The 14,676-nt window shown below is 39.6% G+C and overlaps 1 protein-coding gene and 1 long non-coding RNA gene across 4 annotated transcripts in view; one reads left to right on the plus strand and one right to left on the minus strand.

Moving 5' to 3' along the window:
• Positions 1-14,676, plus strand: part of ecel1 (endothelin converting enzyme-like 1) — a 123,506-nt gene that overhangs the window by 38,715 nt on the left and 70,115 nt on the right. The window lies entirely within an intron of this gene.
• LOC140478901 (uncharacterized) overlaps positions 4,081-14,676 on the minus strand; it is a 53,446-nt gene continuing 42,850 nt past the window's right edge. The window contains exon 3 of the long non-coding RNA XR_011960890.1: positions 4,081-4,789. This is a non-coding gene — a long non-coding RNA (uncharacterized lncRNA). The remainder of the gene's footprint in view (positions 4,790-14,676) is intronic.

Consider the following 14,676-nt stretch of genomic DNA (forward strand, 5'->3'; position numbering starts at 1 on the left):
AAAAATTGTACAACCAGAATCACATTAATCAATTCAATTTTAATAGTGAACTCTGTAGTATAACATCAAAAGCTTTCGATGAAAATATTTTGAAAATTGCATGCACAAGAACAAAGCTGACTCACAGCAGATGCTGCTAAGTGCTCATTGATAGTAAAATCAGGGGCAATGATTTGTCTAGGCATGACTGGATTTGGAATTTTACATAGATATGCTTAGATGTTTTAGAACACTCTTAGACATTTCTGTAATTTTAGTAAATTATAAATTATTATAAATTATTAGAAGCCAATTTAATCTGTTTAAATTGTTAAGGCTGTTACTTTTTTACATTGCATCAATAATTTGTGAATAAACAGGATATTTTTTCAAATTCTGTCATGTAATATCTAAAATTTAAGGTTCCTAATATGTCAAAGGATCACTAAACATAGTCAGCTACTGATAATAATGGTGATTTTCTATATTTCCAGAAAAATGTATCAAGTTGATAATCAATTTATTATTTTATCATGTAGTTTAATGCCACACCTAGAGTTTAGGTTCAAGACAGATTGGTCAAGGAGAAGACAAAGTGAAGAAATGTTTTAAAGCTTAGCCTTCAAAGTAACACTATTTATTTGGGATTAGCATTAATAACGCTAATACCAGGTCATTACTAAGGACTAATGTATCTTCATGTCCACATGCTGTCTGAAGCTTTCTAGTCTAGAATGTTTTAACACTACTCACACTGGGCTATTTACATCTAGTGAGTGTAGCTCCATGACAGCATTGAAAAATTGCTTGATAATTCTGAAGCCGTTACATAAAAATGCACCTACAGAAAGAAATTTCATTTTGGATCTATTTCTGGCATAGCTTCATGCAAAGTGTGGAATTTACTCATGTTTTTACAAAGTGTATGACGAGCATATTGGTTAAAGATTAACATGTCACCCCTATTTGCAAGATTTGATTGCCTGCCAATCATTTCACTAAAAGCTGAAGGATGAGCAAGGGCAATTATCTTGTCCTATCACTGTTCTTGATACTGGTGGGTTGAGTCAACAGGAGCTGCTGGCCATTTTCTTCTTCTTCTTGCATGTGTGAATTATGGAGAGAAGGGGATTGAGAAGTAAAAGGGCAGTAGGGGTTAGTCTTTAGAGGTCCCACCCTTGCCTTAAATTGTCACTTATGCCTTCAATTGTCACCAGACTGGGTCAATTAGAGGCCTCCACCCAACTTGTCAGGCAGGCACTTTTCCATGGTTTCCCAGTTAGAGAACGAACCACCTTTCTTTCACACTGGAGAGGCAGTTGATTGGGAAGGTGGGGAGTTGAGACCCTTAAGTGGCCAATAATTGGAAATAAGGGCTTTAATTGCGAGTGATCCAAGAAAGTCATCCACAGACCTTTTCACCAGCACTTAATTGTTGAGGTGGTGAGAAGGGAATGAGTTTCTCTCCCAAGTAAATGTGCCTGATTAAATCCCATTGTCACCACCCCTTTGCCACCTCCAGGAAAGGGAATTGCATCAAAAACCACGAAACATTTTTCACTAAATATTTCACAATATTCATGCCAGAAAGCAAAATCATGATAACCAACACCTCAAAATTTACCAACACAAACATAAGGATTGAAAATAAATGAATGTTGGTGTTCAATGCACTCACATGCACAAGTAGGTTAATCTAATTCAATGACAGAAGTAATGAAAAGTACTCATTTTGTGCACAATAGTAATATACATTTGTGAGAAACGATGCTCACTCACTTCAATAATTCAGTTCGAGACAAGATCTGAAGCAGTAGTATCGTTTATTACACTCTTGCAAGAGGGGTGTTGTGTCCACTGTCCACAAGGCAGGGACACACATACACTGAATTCAATAAGTACACAATATTTATGTAATTCATTCCTCTTCCCTCCTCCTATTGCTCCTCCCCTGTTTACATCTCCCACTTCCCTAAGACCGGCGCCCATTACTCTTGTTTATCTCTTGCCCTATCCGGCCTTGTCTGGGACAAAATGCTTATTTCTGGCCTCACAAGGCCGTTTGACCACATCCTGCTGTGGTCCATTGTTGGGCATATCCTCCTTTACTGCCATCTGCTTCCTTGCTTGTTATGACCTTATGACCTCTTAATTGTGGTTTGTTCTTGTTTTTGCAGAAGCGGGAAAAAGATGCTTATAACTATTGTTTGTACAGGCGTATCTAGCTTAACCCCCTCCCCTCACAGCACCTTATCTATTTGTCTGTAACATCTACAATTGTTTGCAGGCACATTTCATTCTTGTATGCACATTTTAGGTAATACATAAACAATTATATCTTTCCTTCACATAGTTTTCATTCTCATTAACTCAGCTCTTGGCTGAAACAATTATACACTGGTGTGAGTTCATTTACCTTGCATAAGTAACTATGATTGCAAAAGTAACACTGCTTTTTCCCCTTTTTCCCACAATTTTCCCCTTTTTCTTTAATTATTGTTTGTTATCTTCTGCATTTTTCTTACATTTCACTTCCAAATTGACAAGCATCTTTCCCGAAATTTCGTTTATTTTGGAAATCTCCCCGAGGTCACTTATTCCTTCATTGTTTAATAGGTAGAGCCCTTCTCTCCGATTGCTCTTTAGGGACATTTGTTTCATTAAGGCTGTCTCAATCAGTCTTTGGGTGAGTCCTCATATACTGGTTATGATGCAACAGCCAATGGCTACTAATACCCCGGCTACTCTTATCAGGGAAGTAAGGATGGAGACCACCACCCCCTTCCATTTTCCAAACTATGATTCAAGCCATCCTGTGAGAGATGTATCTACTCCTGAATTTGCAGCCAGTTTCTCTGCTAAGGTAGTCAATCCCCTTAAGGCCTGAGTAATTGAACCATCAGGTGCAGTGTTATTAGGAATAAAGGTACAACAGCTTCCTCCTAACATCACACACACACACACACACACACACACCCTTTTTCCGCTAAAATCATATCAAGGGCCATTCTGTTTTCCCATGCCATCCTACTTGTCGCATCAAGCTGTTCTGATATTCCTTTAACTGCATCTCCTGTATAACTAACAATCACTGTTGATTATAGAAAATGTAATTTATCCAATCTACATTTTTATTAATTGCTACCCACCAGAAGCGAGCTGACTCAAAGCCTGCTGCAATCTGGTTGCGAGCCTTGAATTCATCCGATACCCCTCTTGGAACTCCTATAGAGTCTAGATAAATCCTACCATCGAAAGAGGTGTCTAACAGTGATCTCTTACTCCTTCCCTTTTTCTCTACTATCTTTCCCTTCTCAAATGCCAGGGTAAATGGAATTGCCAATTGTACAATTGCACATATCCCTCTCCAATCTGGAGGTAGGGTGGGTCTCAATATTTTGCCTCCACAGTACCACCATAGATCCGCTTGGGGAATCTTTAATGCTGAGTAGTTCCCTGCCTTGTCCATTTCAGTGACATTCTTAATCTCTGTACATAATTTGAGCTCCCCAAGTCTCTGGACTGATTTGTACCTTGCCGACACACACACAACGTGTGATTTCTAACTGCGGCTGAAAACGTAGGGGGTGGTGCTTTTAAGTCTTTCTTCTACAAGGGAGGGAACATTAGAGATAGGGAGGTACAGTTCCTATTATTCCATGCAGTCTCATCCTGATACAAGGCTATTATACATTTCATGTCCTTCCTGTCTCACTTCCACCTGAGCGGAAAGGGAACCACCTGGGCCACCGGCCTACCAGAGGCACATGCATCGCAATTGCTCTTGTTCAGACTTTTTACAGTATACTTTACCCATTCAACCCAGGCATTTGCATCCCCATATCCAGTTTCTATTTCGATGGTCTGTTTCAAGTCCTTCACCTCTATAATTTTTACCACTTTAGGGTCATTGGGAGGGTGAAAGGTTGAGTCTTATTATCTAGTAGTTCTGTCCATTTTCCCTTTCCTACGCTAATTCGAAAACAACAACCCGAGAAATCCTCCCTGTTTGCTTTCATTCCTATCCCAAATGTTTCATTTAATTGTATCTCATAGGTGCCCCTCCCCCCCCCCCCCCCCCCCCCCCCAAAGTTGCTTCACGCCATGTGGTTTTCTTTGTCGTTAGGTATATTGGGTTACGCTCTTTATCGGGACAATCGAGAGCTGATCGGAAGGAGGCCTGGTGTACTGTGACGAAACGATTATACCAAGTACCATCCCTGAGGCCATCCCCAAAGGACTTAAGATGTATCTCTGAGCTGCTGTACTGTCTCTGATTATCTACATCCCCACAATTTACTAAGCTACGTGCATCAGGTCTATTATTTGCGGATTATCAGACAGAGGGACCATTAATAACACATATGAAAATAATGTTTGACAAAATCCCAATACTGAGAGAGCTTGTATCATAACCCTAAGCTTCCCCAGCATCCTAAAAATCGTGCTGAAGCACCTAAAGTCTTAATATACAATCCTACAGAAATAATCCCGTGCTCGCATCGCCACTATATAATGAATTACTCAAAATCTCTTTAGCCTGAGTCTCAATGGTTCTTCCGTTGATTCAGCTGTCCAGTCTTCTTCCTCAACTGGAGATTTCATTGGCCCTTTGATCCGAATGTAGTGAGTCCAGCCATTCCCTGCCGTTCTTATCGTTGTTTCAGTGGTCAAACGAGCCTGATACGGCCCTTCCCAGTCCGGTTGCAATTTAGTCTCTGTCCATGGTTTCATTAAGACCCAATCTCCCGGTCGAATTGGATGAACAGTGAATTCAAGGGGCGGAGTCTGTGCCAATAAACCCTGTTTCCTGAGGAAAGACAAAGAGGAGGACAAGTCCAGTATATACTTCTTTAAGAACAAATCTTTAGTTTCTGGGATTGGCAGTGGCCAGAGATAGGGGCTTCCTAAGGACCTGGGACAGTAGGTATTAGGGAATAAACCACCGTTTCCTGTGGATTCAGGGCTGCTTCTTTAGTTACCTCATCAGCCAGTAATGTAGCTTTCCATTCTTTAGTTAACAATGAATTAATGCAGCCATGTTTTAAATTAACCATGAATCAATATGACAGGTCACTGAGACTGTGTGAAGGGATCCTGCCAATTAATTTTGATTCAGGCTAACACAATTGATTTGTTATAAATATTAATTATTAATTATATATTATATAAATATAAAAATCATTATCTGTAATTCAGTGTGGAAATGCAACAAATGACTAAAACATTTTAACTGTAATTGCGCCGTTCTGTTTGTTTACTCGTCACTTGTGACTTTTCATTTTGTTTCTGTAATTGTTTTGCTCGAGCACATTCATTTTTAAGAACCTCAACAGATTTCATAGCACCATTTGCAGTTAATTCAATCCCAATTTGGTAGCCGTATTTTGTCATGAGCGCAAAACTGATTCTTTGTGCCTCTCATCACAAAACTGTCGCCATAATCCGATTAACTCTTTCGTTCCTGCTGTCTTGGGCTTAAAATTTTAAGGATGATCTTGTTACCCGCACCCCCCCCCCCCCGTATCGACTAGGAAAACTACATCCTCTTTTTATAAAGTCTCACCTTTAAATTTATCAAGGGTTCCTGGTGGGTCCCCGGGGGTAGGAACTCCTGACACCCCTATTTTTCATCAAGGTTCATAAACGGCACTGCCTTTGCTTCCTTTTTCAGATCTGGACACTGTCTCTTAAAGTGACCCGTCCTTCCACAATAACAACATCCCACCTGTGGGGATTTCCTCTTTGATCCTTGTTCCTGTTCACCAGACCCCTTAACATCTCCTCCCTGACCATTCCGGTTTCCTTCTCCTTTTAGTTTTGTCCTTTTCTTTATTATCTCATCAACCGTGGCTATCATTATTTTTGCCTTTTGTTTCTACTTCTCATGTTATGTTGCCAGGTCAATCGCTGAGGAAAAAGTGAGGACTGCAGATGCTGGAGATCAGAGCTTAAAAATGTGTTGCTGGAAAAGCGCAGCAGGTCAGGCAGCATCAAGGAGAAGGAGAATCAACGTTTCGGGCATAAGCCTGAGGAATGGCTTATGCCCGAAACATCGATTCTCCTTCTCCTTTGATGCTACCTGACCTGCTGCGCTTTTCCAGCAACACATTTTTAAGGTCAATTGCTGACCTGATTTAACCAATTGAACAGCTTTAGGGCCACCTAATGGCCGTTCTTCATCACCCAATGTTTTGTTTAGACCTTGAAAATGTTTTTTAAGAAATAATGCAATATTTCTTACTCCCCATAACTTCAGATACCAATTCATCAATTTATGCTTGTCTAAATTTAAAGCCTGTTCATAACTTGTAAATATATATTTATATATTATAAATTCAATTGTTCAGTATTTAATATTTAAAATGTTAAATGCATACAGTTTCCAACTTTAAAATCCACTATAATTACCCAGTTTTAGTCCCTTAATTTAAATCCAAAATTAGTTTTCTTAAGTAGTCCTGACCAATCATTGCTCAATTACAATGCTAGAGGTCGTGAAATAATCGGAGCTGCCTTAAAAGGATTTGTCTATTCAAGTTTTAAAAAAACTTCGAATGCATGAACAATGGCCGAATCCAAGGTCACAGAATTTAACCATAGGATTTTTTTACTACAATCTAATGTTGAACTGAAACTTCAACTGTCCTCCATAAATCGCTTTTATGTAAGGTTAAAAGAGATTAGTTAGAAACTGATAGTAAGGCAGTCATGACCTGTAAAAAGAACAGGAGTTAACATTTTATTTCATAATCACTGTAAAATCCTTAACCTTAAAAGAAATCATGTTAAATTTCCATAACAAAAATCAGATTCAAAACAGTCCTGGATCTCAAGCTCCATGGAACAAAGCACAAACATTCAATCACCAACAAACAAATGTGCATTCAAACCAAATCACAAAGGGTTAAACTTTCTACCAGCTGTACAGCTCTTTTCTCTCTCTCTCACTCTCTTTCTCTCTCACACACCATATCCCACAGACACTTTCTGAGCTTCCAATAACAACACCTCTAGGTGCTCCTCGCTTCACCCCTCTATCTTTTGAATATTTTTCTGAATGTCTGGTCATGATTTAGTTACAAATCATGTAGCTTAGTAGCCCTTCAACTACTTGCCCTTCCAACTTGAAGCATAATCAGATTCATCCTGACTGTAAGGCTGTTTTTCATTGACATATAAATTCAAACATTTACAAACCCAGTCTGTGTCCGACCCGTACTTTGGCCAGAGAACGGCGGGATGAAGAATGGATTCCTTCGTCCATACAAAGCAACAATATTTAATCATCTTTTTGCTATCTTTTTCCCATGTACATGTATAATTTTTCCAATTCCACAACATCCTGCCCAACGACATTCTGGAGGGATGTTGTAAGGGACTCCCCCCCCCCCCCCCCCCCCCCCCCCACCTCCATTTCCATTGCCTTTTTCTTTTGTTTTCCCAGAGGCTTTTTCCTTACCCACGGCACAACCCATATTGAGTTCCTTCGCTAGTCCCTTATTAACTACTAAAACTCAATCCCGGCCACCAAGGCAGTACTTACAAGTCAATTTTCTTACCTTGGCCTGTGCACAGAGTTGCCTGGCCCCTTTTTGCCGTATTTCCTCTCAACCTCCTTTCACTGTCTCATTCAGATGTCTCTCTTGTGGGATTCGTACCAGTCGCCCAAGGGACTGGACCAAACCGGGACACGAGACCGCTCCTCAATCGGGAACGGGACACGTCTTCCCAGTGCCCAGGGTCAGCCACTCCCCCTGGACGACCCCCCAATTGTGAGAAACGAAGCTCACTCACTTCAATAATTTCATTCCGAGACAAGATCTGAAGCAGTAGTATCATTTATTACACTCTTGCAAGAGGGGTGTTGTGTCCACTGTCCACAAGGCAGGGACACACACACACTGAATTCAATAAGTATACAATATGTAATTCGTTCCTCTTCCCTCCTTCCATTGCTCCTCCCCTGTTTACATCTCCCACTTCTCTAAGACCGCTGCCCATTACTCTTGTTTATCTCTTGCCCTATCCGGCCTTGTCTGTGACAAAATGCTTATTTCTGGCCTCACAAGGCTGTTTGACCACATCCTGCTGTGGTCCATTGTTGGGCATATCCTCCTTTACTGCCATCTGCTTCTTTGCTTGTTATGACCTTATGACCTCTTAATTGTGGTTTGTTCTTGTTTTTGCAGAAGCGGGAAACAGATGCTTATAACTATTGTTTGTACAGGCGTATCTAGTTTAACCCCCTCCCCTCACAGCACCTTATCTATTTGTCTGTAACATCTACAATTGTTTGCAGGCACATTTCGTTCTTGTATGCACATTTTAGCTAATACAAAAACAATTTTATATTTCCTTCATATAGTTTTCATTCTTATTAACTCAGCTCTTGGCTGAAACAATTATGCACTGGTGTGAGTTCATTTACCTTGCATAAGCAATTATGATTGTAGAAGTAACACTGCTTTACCTATATCCCACACATTGGTTTGCAGTTTCCTATCTGTTGCACATTTAACAATTAGTGTGAAAGTGTTCTGCTCAATTGCATTGAAGTTACATCTCGTGAGCCTTAAAAATTCATTTTGCAAAATACTCCTGCAAAGAATGAAAGCTGCTGCCAATACAAGGTGGTCACTTGGATGGTTGCATAGAATGAAGAAAAGTATATAAAGCAATCAGATGAGTTATCTTGCAAATAGGGGTATCAGGTTAATCTTTAACCAACATGCTTGTCACACGCTTTGTAAAAATATGAGTAAATTCCACACTTTGTGTGAGGCAATGCCAAAAATAGATCCAAAATGAAATTTCTTTTTGTAGGTGCATTTTTATGTAAAGGCTTCAGAATTTCTAATACAGCATTTTTCAGAATGACATTTCTATTGGAATGTTGTGCTCCAGCAATTTTGGCACATAATTTAGGCTGACATCCCAATATAACAATGTAGAGGTGCTGTACTATCTCAAGTAGCACATGCTATATGTGACCAAGACTTTGCTTGCCCTTTCAGTTGGATGGAGAATAAAACATGGTAAAAGTTGAAGATAAACTGAGGAGATTATTTTTCAGTCCTGGACAATTGTTGTTAGATTAGATTACCTACAGTGTGAAAACAGGCCCTTCTGCCCAACAAGTCCACACCGACCGTCTGAAGAGTAACCCACCCAGTCCCATTTCCCTCTGACTAATGCACCTAACACTGTGGGCAATTTAAGCATGGCCAACTCACCTGGCCTGCGGGAGGAAACCAGAGCACCCACAGGAAACCCACGCAAACACGGGGCGAATGTGCAAACTCCACACAGACAGTCACCCGAGGCTGAAATCGAACCTGGGACCCTGGTGCTGTGAGGCAGCAGTGCTAATCACTGAGCCACCGTGCCGCCCAAACTTCTATACCCAAAATGACTAAAGCAGATTAGCTGGTTTATTATCTTATTGCTGTAAGGTGTTCTTTGAAGTGAACAAATTGGCTGTTGCATTTCTTACATTACAATGTTTTAAAAACACTTGTAAAATGTCCTGCTAAGTTCAGTAGTCTGGAAGGACACTATTAAAACAGGCAAGTCTTTCTTTATCTTTGCGAAAAGTAGTGATGGATTTTACCAGATCTATGGAGAAAGGGTTTTTAATATTTCCACTTTTGTGTACATTCAGACTTGGTTTTTGTTGACATATTTGGCCATAACTTTTTTTCATTCTTGTATGGAATGTGGATTTCACTGGCAAGGCTGGTCTTTGTTGTCCTTGAACTGATTGGCTCTTTTGGCCATACAGAGGGCTGTTCAGAGACAGAGACATTACTGTGGGTTTGGAGTCTCATGCAGGCCAGATCAGGGAAGGACAGCAGATTTATTTTTGTAAAATGCATTAGATTTCTGAATCTAATGACATTACCTCTATACCACCTTCTACTCCTATTCTTCATCATTGGTCAAACTGTTGCTCTGATTTACTATTAGTTTGTCAGTCAGCTTAAATAATCTACCAGTTTGAGTTTCATTTACATGGTTTGGGTGTCTGTTCATTTCATCTTTGACACTTTGCCTAAGTTTTCCTTTCAATGTCTTGAACTCATTACAACAGTTTGTCAGCAGTTTGAAACTTATGAAACCATCAAAATGACAGCAAGAGAGCTTATTGTCCTTTAAGAGCAAAATTTTGTAAATAGCACACAGGTATACATAGATTATTTAAGAATCAAATTCAAAATTAACCTATATTGAGAATACATGGAGCAATCTCACTAAAGAGTTCATTCTAACCACCTAAAGCACTAAGATAAAAAGTAATAGAGTTTGTGGATGGGAATTAATAAATCTAAAATTTTGGAAGACAATTGATACAGTGCCTCAAAAGAGACTTATGTCTGAAATGAAAGGTCTTATGATAAAGGAAGATGTTGTAAATTGGATAATAAATTGACTTCATAATTGAAAAGCTAAAATAGATCAATGGTAGTATTTCTAATTGGACAGTTGTGATCAGCAGAGTCAGAGTTCAATCTTAAGACTTAAGCTGTTCAGAATATAAATGACATTTCATATTAAAAAAATGTGGGTTGACAGATATCGATGCAAAATGTGTGACACCAGCTGCAAAGAAAAATAACACGACCTGATATCTAAGCACGTTCATAGAATATAAATCTAAGGAAGTGATTCTGACATTTTATAAAGCTTCATGAGTACTGCATCAATGTATGATTACCATACACAAAGATGATTTTGAGGCAGTGGAGAGGTTTCAGAGAAATGCAGTGAAATGATTCCAGATTCATATTCTTCTAATGAAGAAAACATGAGCATTTTAAATTTACTCAGTTATAAAAATTAAGGTGGCTTTGACTCAATTTTCTTAAAATAATCTAATAAACAGACAAGTTGATGTAAAGCATTACTTTATGTAAAAGTACAACATAAGAATTAAAGAACATGAGCACCAGCCTAGGGAGCTATTAGTTTAAACGTAATTATTGAATTATGCAGTAGTCTGCCACCACTTGTGGTAAATTCTCTGGTGAATTGTTCAGGAGGTAATCACATTCACTCCTGATTTAATTGTGAACTGGGATTTGGCTAAGAGATGGGTAAATGATTTTTTTGTTTGGGGGACATAGAAGATTTGATCTGACTTAAACATCAGGCCAGATCATGGAGAGAATATTTTGAGTCAAATAACCTTTTCCTCTTTCTTTTCCTGTTTGTTCTGTTCTAATGAATTTGCTAACAAATTAAATGATTGCTCAATGGGATTTCCTTTCTATATTCCCGTTAAAATTGATAGCTTCAGACAATCATGGCCCAATCCACTTATTGACATGAATTTATTACAATGACTACTTAAGAAATAGCCTGTAAAATTTTTGTACTTGTCTGCCTTTAGCATGTCACCGCTGATGGTTGGTATGATTTTGCGATTTGAAGGAAAGGTGCGTGAAGTGGCACTCTGAATAAAAGGCCTCAGGCTTCTTGGTACACTTTACACTTTCCAATCCATTGGGTTAGCCAAGTATCACTTTCATTTGGCACTAAAGGTGGTTTAGATAAATGGTTCTTGAAAAAGGCTGAAGTGATTTTCTTTAGACATTGAGTAGGTCTGGCTTGTACTCATTGGAATTGAAAAGATTGACAGACAGCCTTATTGAAACATATGAGAATCTTATAGGTCTTGACAGGATGGACACAGTGGTTGTTTCACTTGTAGAGAGTCCAGGACAAGAGGGCATAATGTCAGAGTATGGGGTTGCCCATCTAAAACAGAGATGAGGAAACATTTCTTCTGTCAGAGGTCTGTAAATCTGTGGAATTCTTTACCCCAGAGGGCGGTGTATGTTGGATCATTAAGTATATTCAAGACTGAGATGGACAAATTTTCACTCAGTAAGGTAATCAAGGGTTATGGCGTAAAGACAGAAAAATGGAGTTGAGGCTCATCAGATCAGTCATAATTTCACTGAATGGCAGCAAAGTCTAGATTCACCAAATGACCTTCTTTTGCTCATATGTCCTCTGGTCTGAGGAGTTATCAAGTGACTCCCTTCCAGCCTCTCCCAAACAACTTGCATCTACCTCAGTACCCATGTTCAAGTAAGTTTCCTGTTGTTTTTGAGAACATGGCAGCTATAGTGCATTGGCTTGCAGTCCTTGGGACTGTACACCTTCTCCAATCGATAAGATGTAACTGCGATCAAAAGTGCCTTGTTCCATTTCATCTTTTGAGCTGAGAGATCGCAAGTTGGAAATCAGTGGGCATAATATACACCTAATGATTACTTCATGAGTGCATTTCTGAACTGGATTCCCACTAAAATTAACATTTAGGTTAACTGTGAATTGAGGCAAATGAATAGCATTGTTTAATCGGTATAGTCATAATGAATGCAGTTGCACCATAGAGGGGTTCACCTTTATACAGTAAATGGAAGAGCCTTGGGAAAAGTTAATGAGCAGAATGACCTGGGAGTTTAGGTCCATTGTACCCTGAAGGTTGCTGCACAGGTGGATAGAGTGGTCAAGTAGGCATATGGTGTGCTTGCCTTCATTGGACGGGGTATTGAATAAAAAAGCTGGCAGGTCATGTTAAAATTGTACATGACGTTAGTTCGGCTGCATTTAGAATACTGTGTACAATTCTGGTTGCTATATTACCAAAAGGACGTGGACGCTTTGGAGAGGATGTTGCCTGGTATGGAAGGTTTTAGCTATGAAGAGAATTTAAATAGGTTAGGTTTGTTTTCATTAGAAAAAAGGAGATTGAGGGAGTCCTGATTGAGGGTAATCATGAAGGGTATAGACAGGGTGGATAGAGATAAGCTTTTTCCCAGGTGAAGGATTCAATAATGAGAGGTCACGCTTTCAAGATGAGAGGTGAAAAGTTTAAGGGGGATACACTCAACAAGTACTTTACACAGAGGATGGTAGGTGCCTGGAACGCGTTGCCAGCAGAGAAAATAGAGGCAGGCACGGTAGATTCATTTAAGATGCGTCTGGACAGACGCATGAGTAGGTGGGGAGCAGAGGGATACAGATGCTTAGGAATTGGGGGGCAGGTTTAGACAGTAGATTTGGATCGGCTCAGACTTGGAGGGCCGAAGGCCTGTTCCTGGGCTGTAAATTTTCTTTGTTCTTTGTTCTTTTTGCAGTGCTGCACTTGACCCCATTGAGAAAAGACAGTTACTTACTCTTTCCAATTTGGAGGCACTATTTTCCACACTGACATTTCACTCAGTTGATTTTCAGGCCAACATGGTGAATGCCCAACCTTGCATTCATGTGAATGACTTGCAGTCTTTGACCCACAGTTATCCTCTATTCTTCATGTCTCTACTTTGTTTTTTTCCCCCTAGGCCCTGCACCCTCCAAGTATCAAGGCTAAAATGACCATAATTTGCCTTAAACCTCCTATCAGGACCACACAGTCACTTCCAATAATCCACCATGTCCCAATCTACCATTTTCTCCCCATAACTGTGACTATTTCCTCGGCAACTAAATTAAAGATTGATAAGGTGGATGGCAGGCATCGTTTCCCTAGGGTGGGAGATTTCAAGACAAGGGGGCATATTGAGAGAAGAATACACAGAGCATGGTTTGTGTGTGGAATGTACTTCAAAAGGAGATAATGGAGGCAGGTACAGTTACAACATTTAAAAGACATTTAGGTAAGTATATGAATAAAAAATGTTTGGAGTGATGTGGACCACCTGCATGCAGGTGGGACTAGTTTGGTTTGGAATTATGGTCAGCATGGACTGGTTGGATTGAAGGGTCTGATTCCGTGTTATATACTCGATAACTCTATAAATGAGGCAATCCCTAGGTTTGATCACCCTGTCACCGTTACAATGTCATGGATTGACTCCGGAAAAACCCAGAATCCCCAACTCCACACTTCCACCAACTAATTGCAGATCACCAACCAGACTGAGTCGACAACAGTACCCCACCACCACAGTTACTGATTTGTAGCTTTCCTTATCACAGTTTCTTATTGTTGCAAGCTGCCTGATATTCTCTGTGTTACCTGATTGCTAGAATTTGACCTCATCACCAATCTAAGCAGGCAGGACTTAATTATCACAGTTTATCTGAATGGGAAAAATCAGATTCTTGGCCCTTCGCCCAATTAAGACATCATGCTTAGCATTATTCTTAATCCGTAATGGAGGGAAAATCATGTACATTGCTTTGTTTGAGCTATAAATTCTTTGTATATTTCTGCATTTCTCTCCTGTTTCCAGTTTCCTTGAGTCAAACTGACAATTGATCTTAACTGATAGAAACATTTGAGCTATTGCCTCACTAGGAACTGGATTTGAGCAACATCTCTGATAGAAAGTGCAACTGATGGCAAATTTTCAATTCTAATTGCACTTATGGACAAATATAAGTGTCTTTCATTGTTCAGATAGTAATGGAGACCCAATTTGTGCTGTATTTTGTCAGATGCTATTGCATCTCTAGTTTAAATTAAAAGCACAAGCCCCCATTCACTGAATTGCAAACATTAGTCTTTGCCTCCTAACAAGCTGTCCTTACAAGTGTTGGCACCATTTAAAATGGGGAGTGCAATGCATTGTAATTGCAGATCTCATCTTTGAGTATCATGCTGTAAGGCTCTTGAGAAAATGCAAATCACCTTTTGAATGTCCTGACTTATTTTATGTAGAACATTTACAATCATCATCA

The sequence above is a fragment of the Chiloscyllium punctatum genome, chromosome 6 (genome assembly GCF_047496795.1).
Source record: "Chiloscyllium punctatum isolate Juve2018m chromosome 6, sChiPun1.3, whole genome shotgun sequence".
Taxonomy (NCBI): domain Eukaryota; kingdom Metazoa; phylum Chordata; class Chondrichthyes; order Orectolobiformes; family Hemiscylliidae; genus Chiloscyllium; species Chiloscyllium punctatum.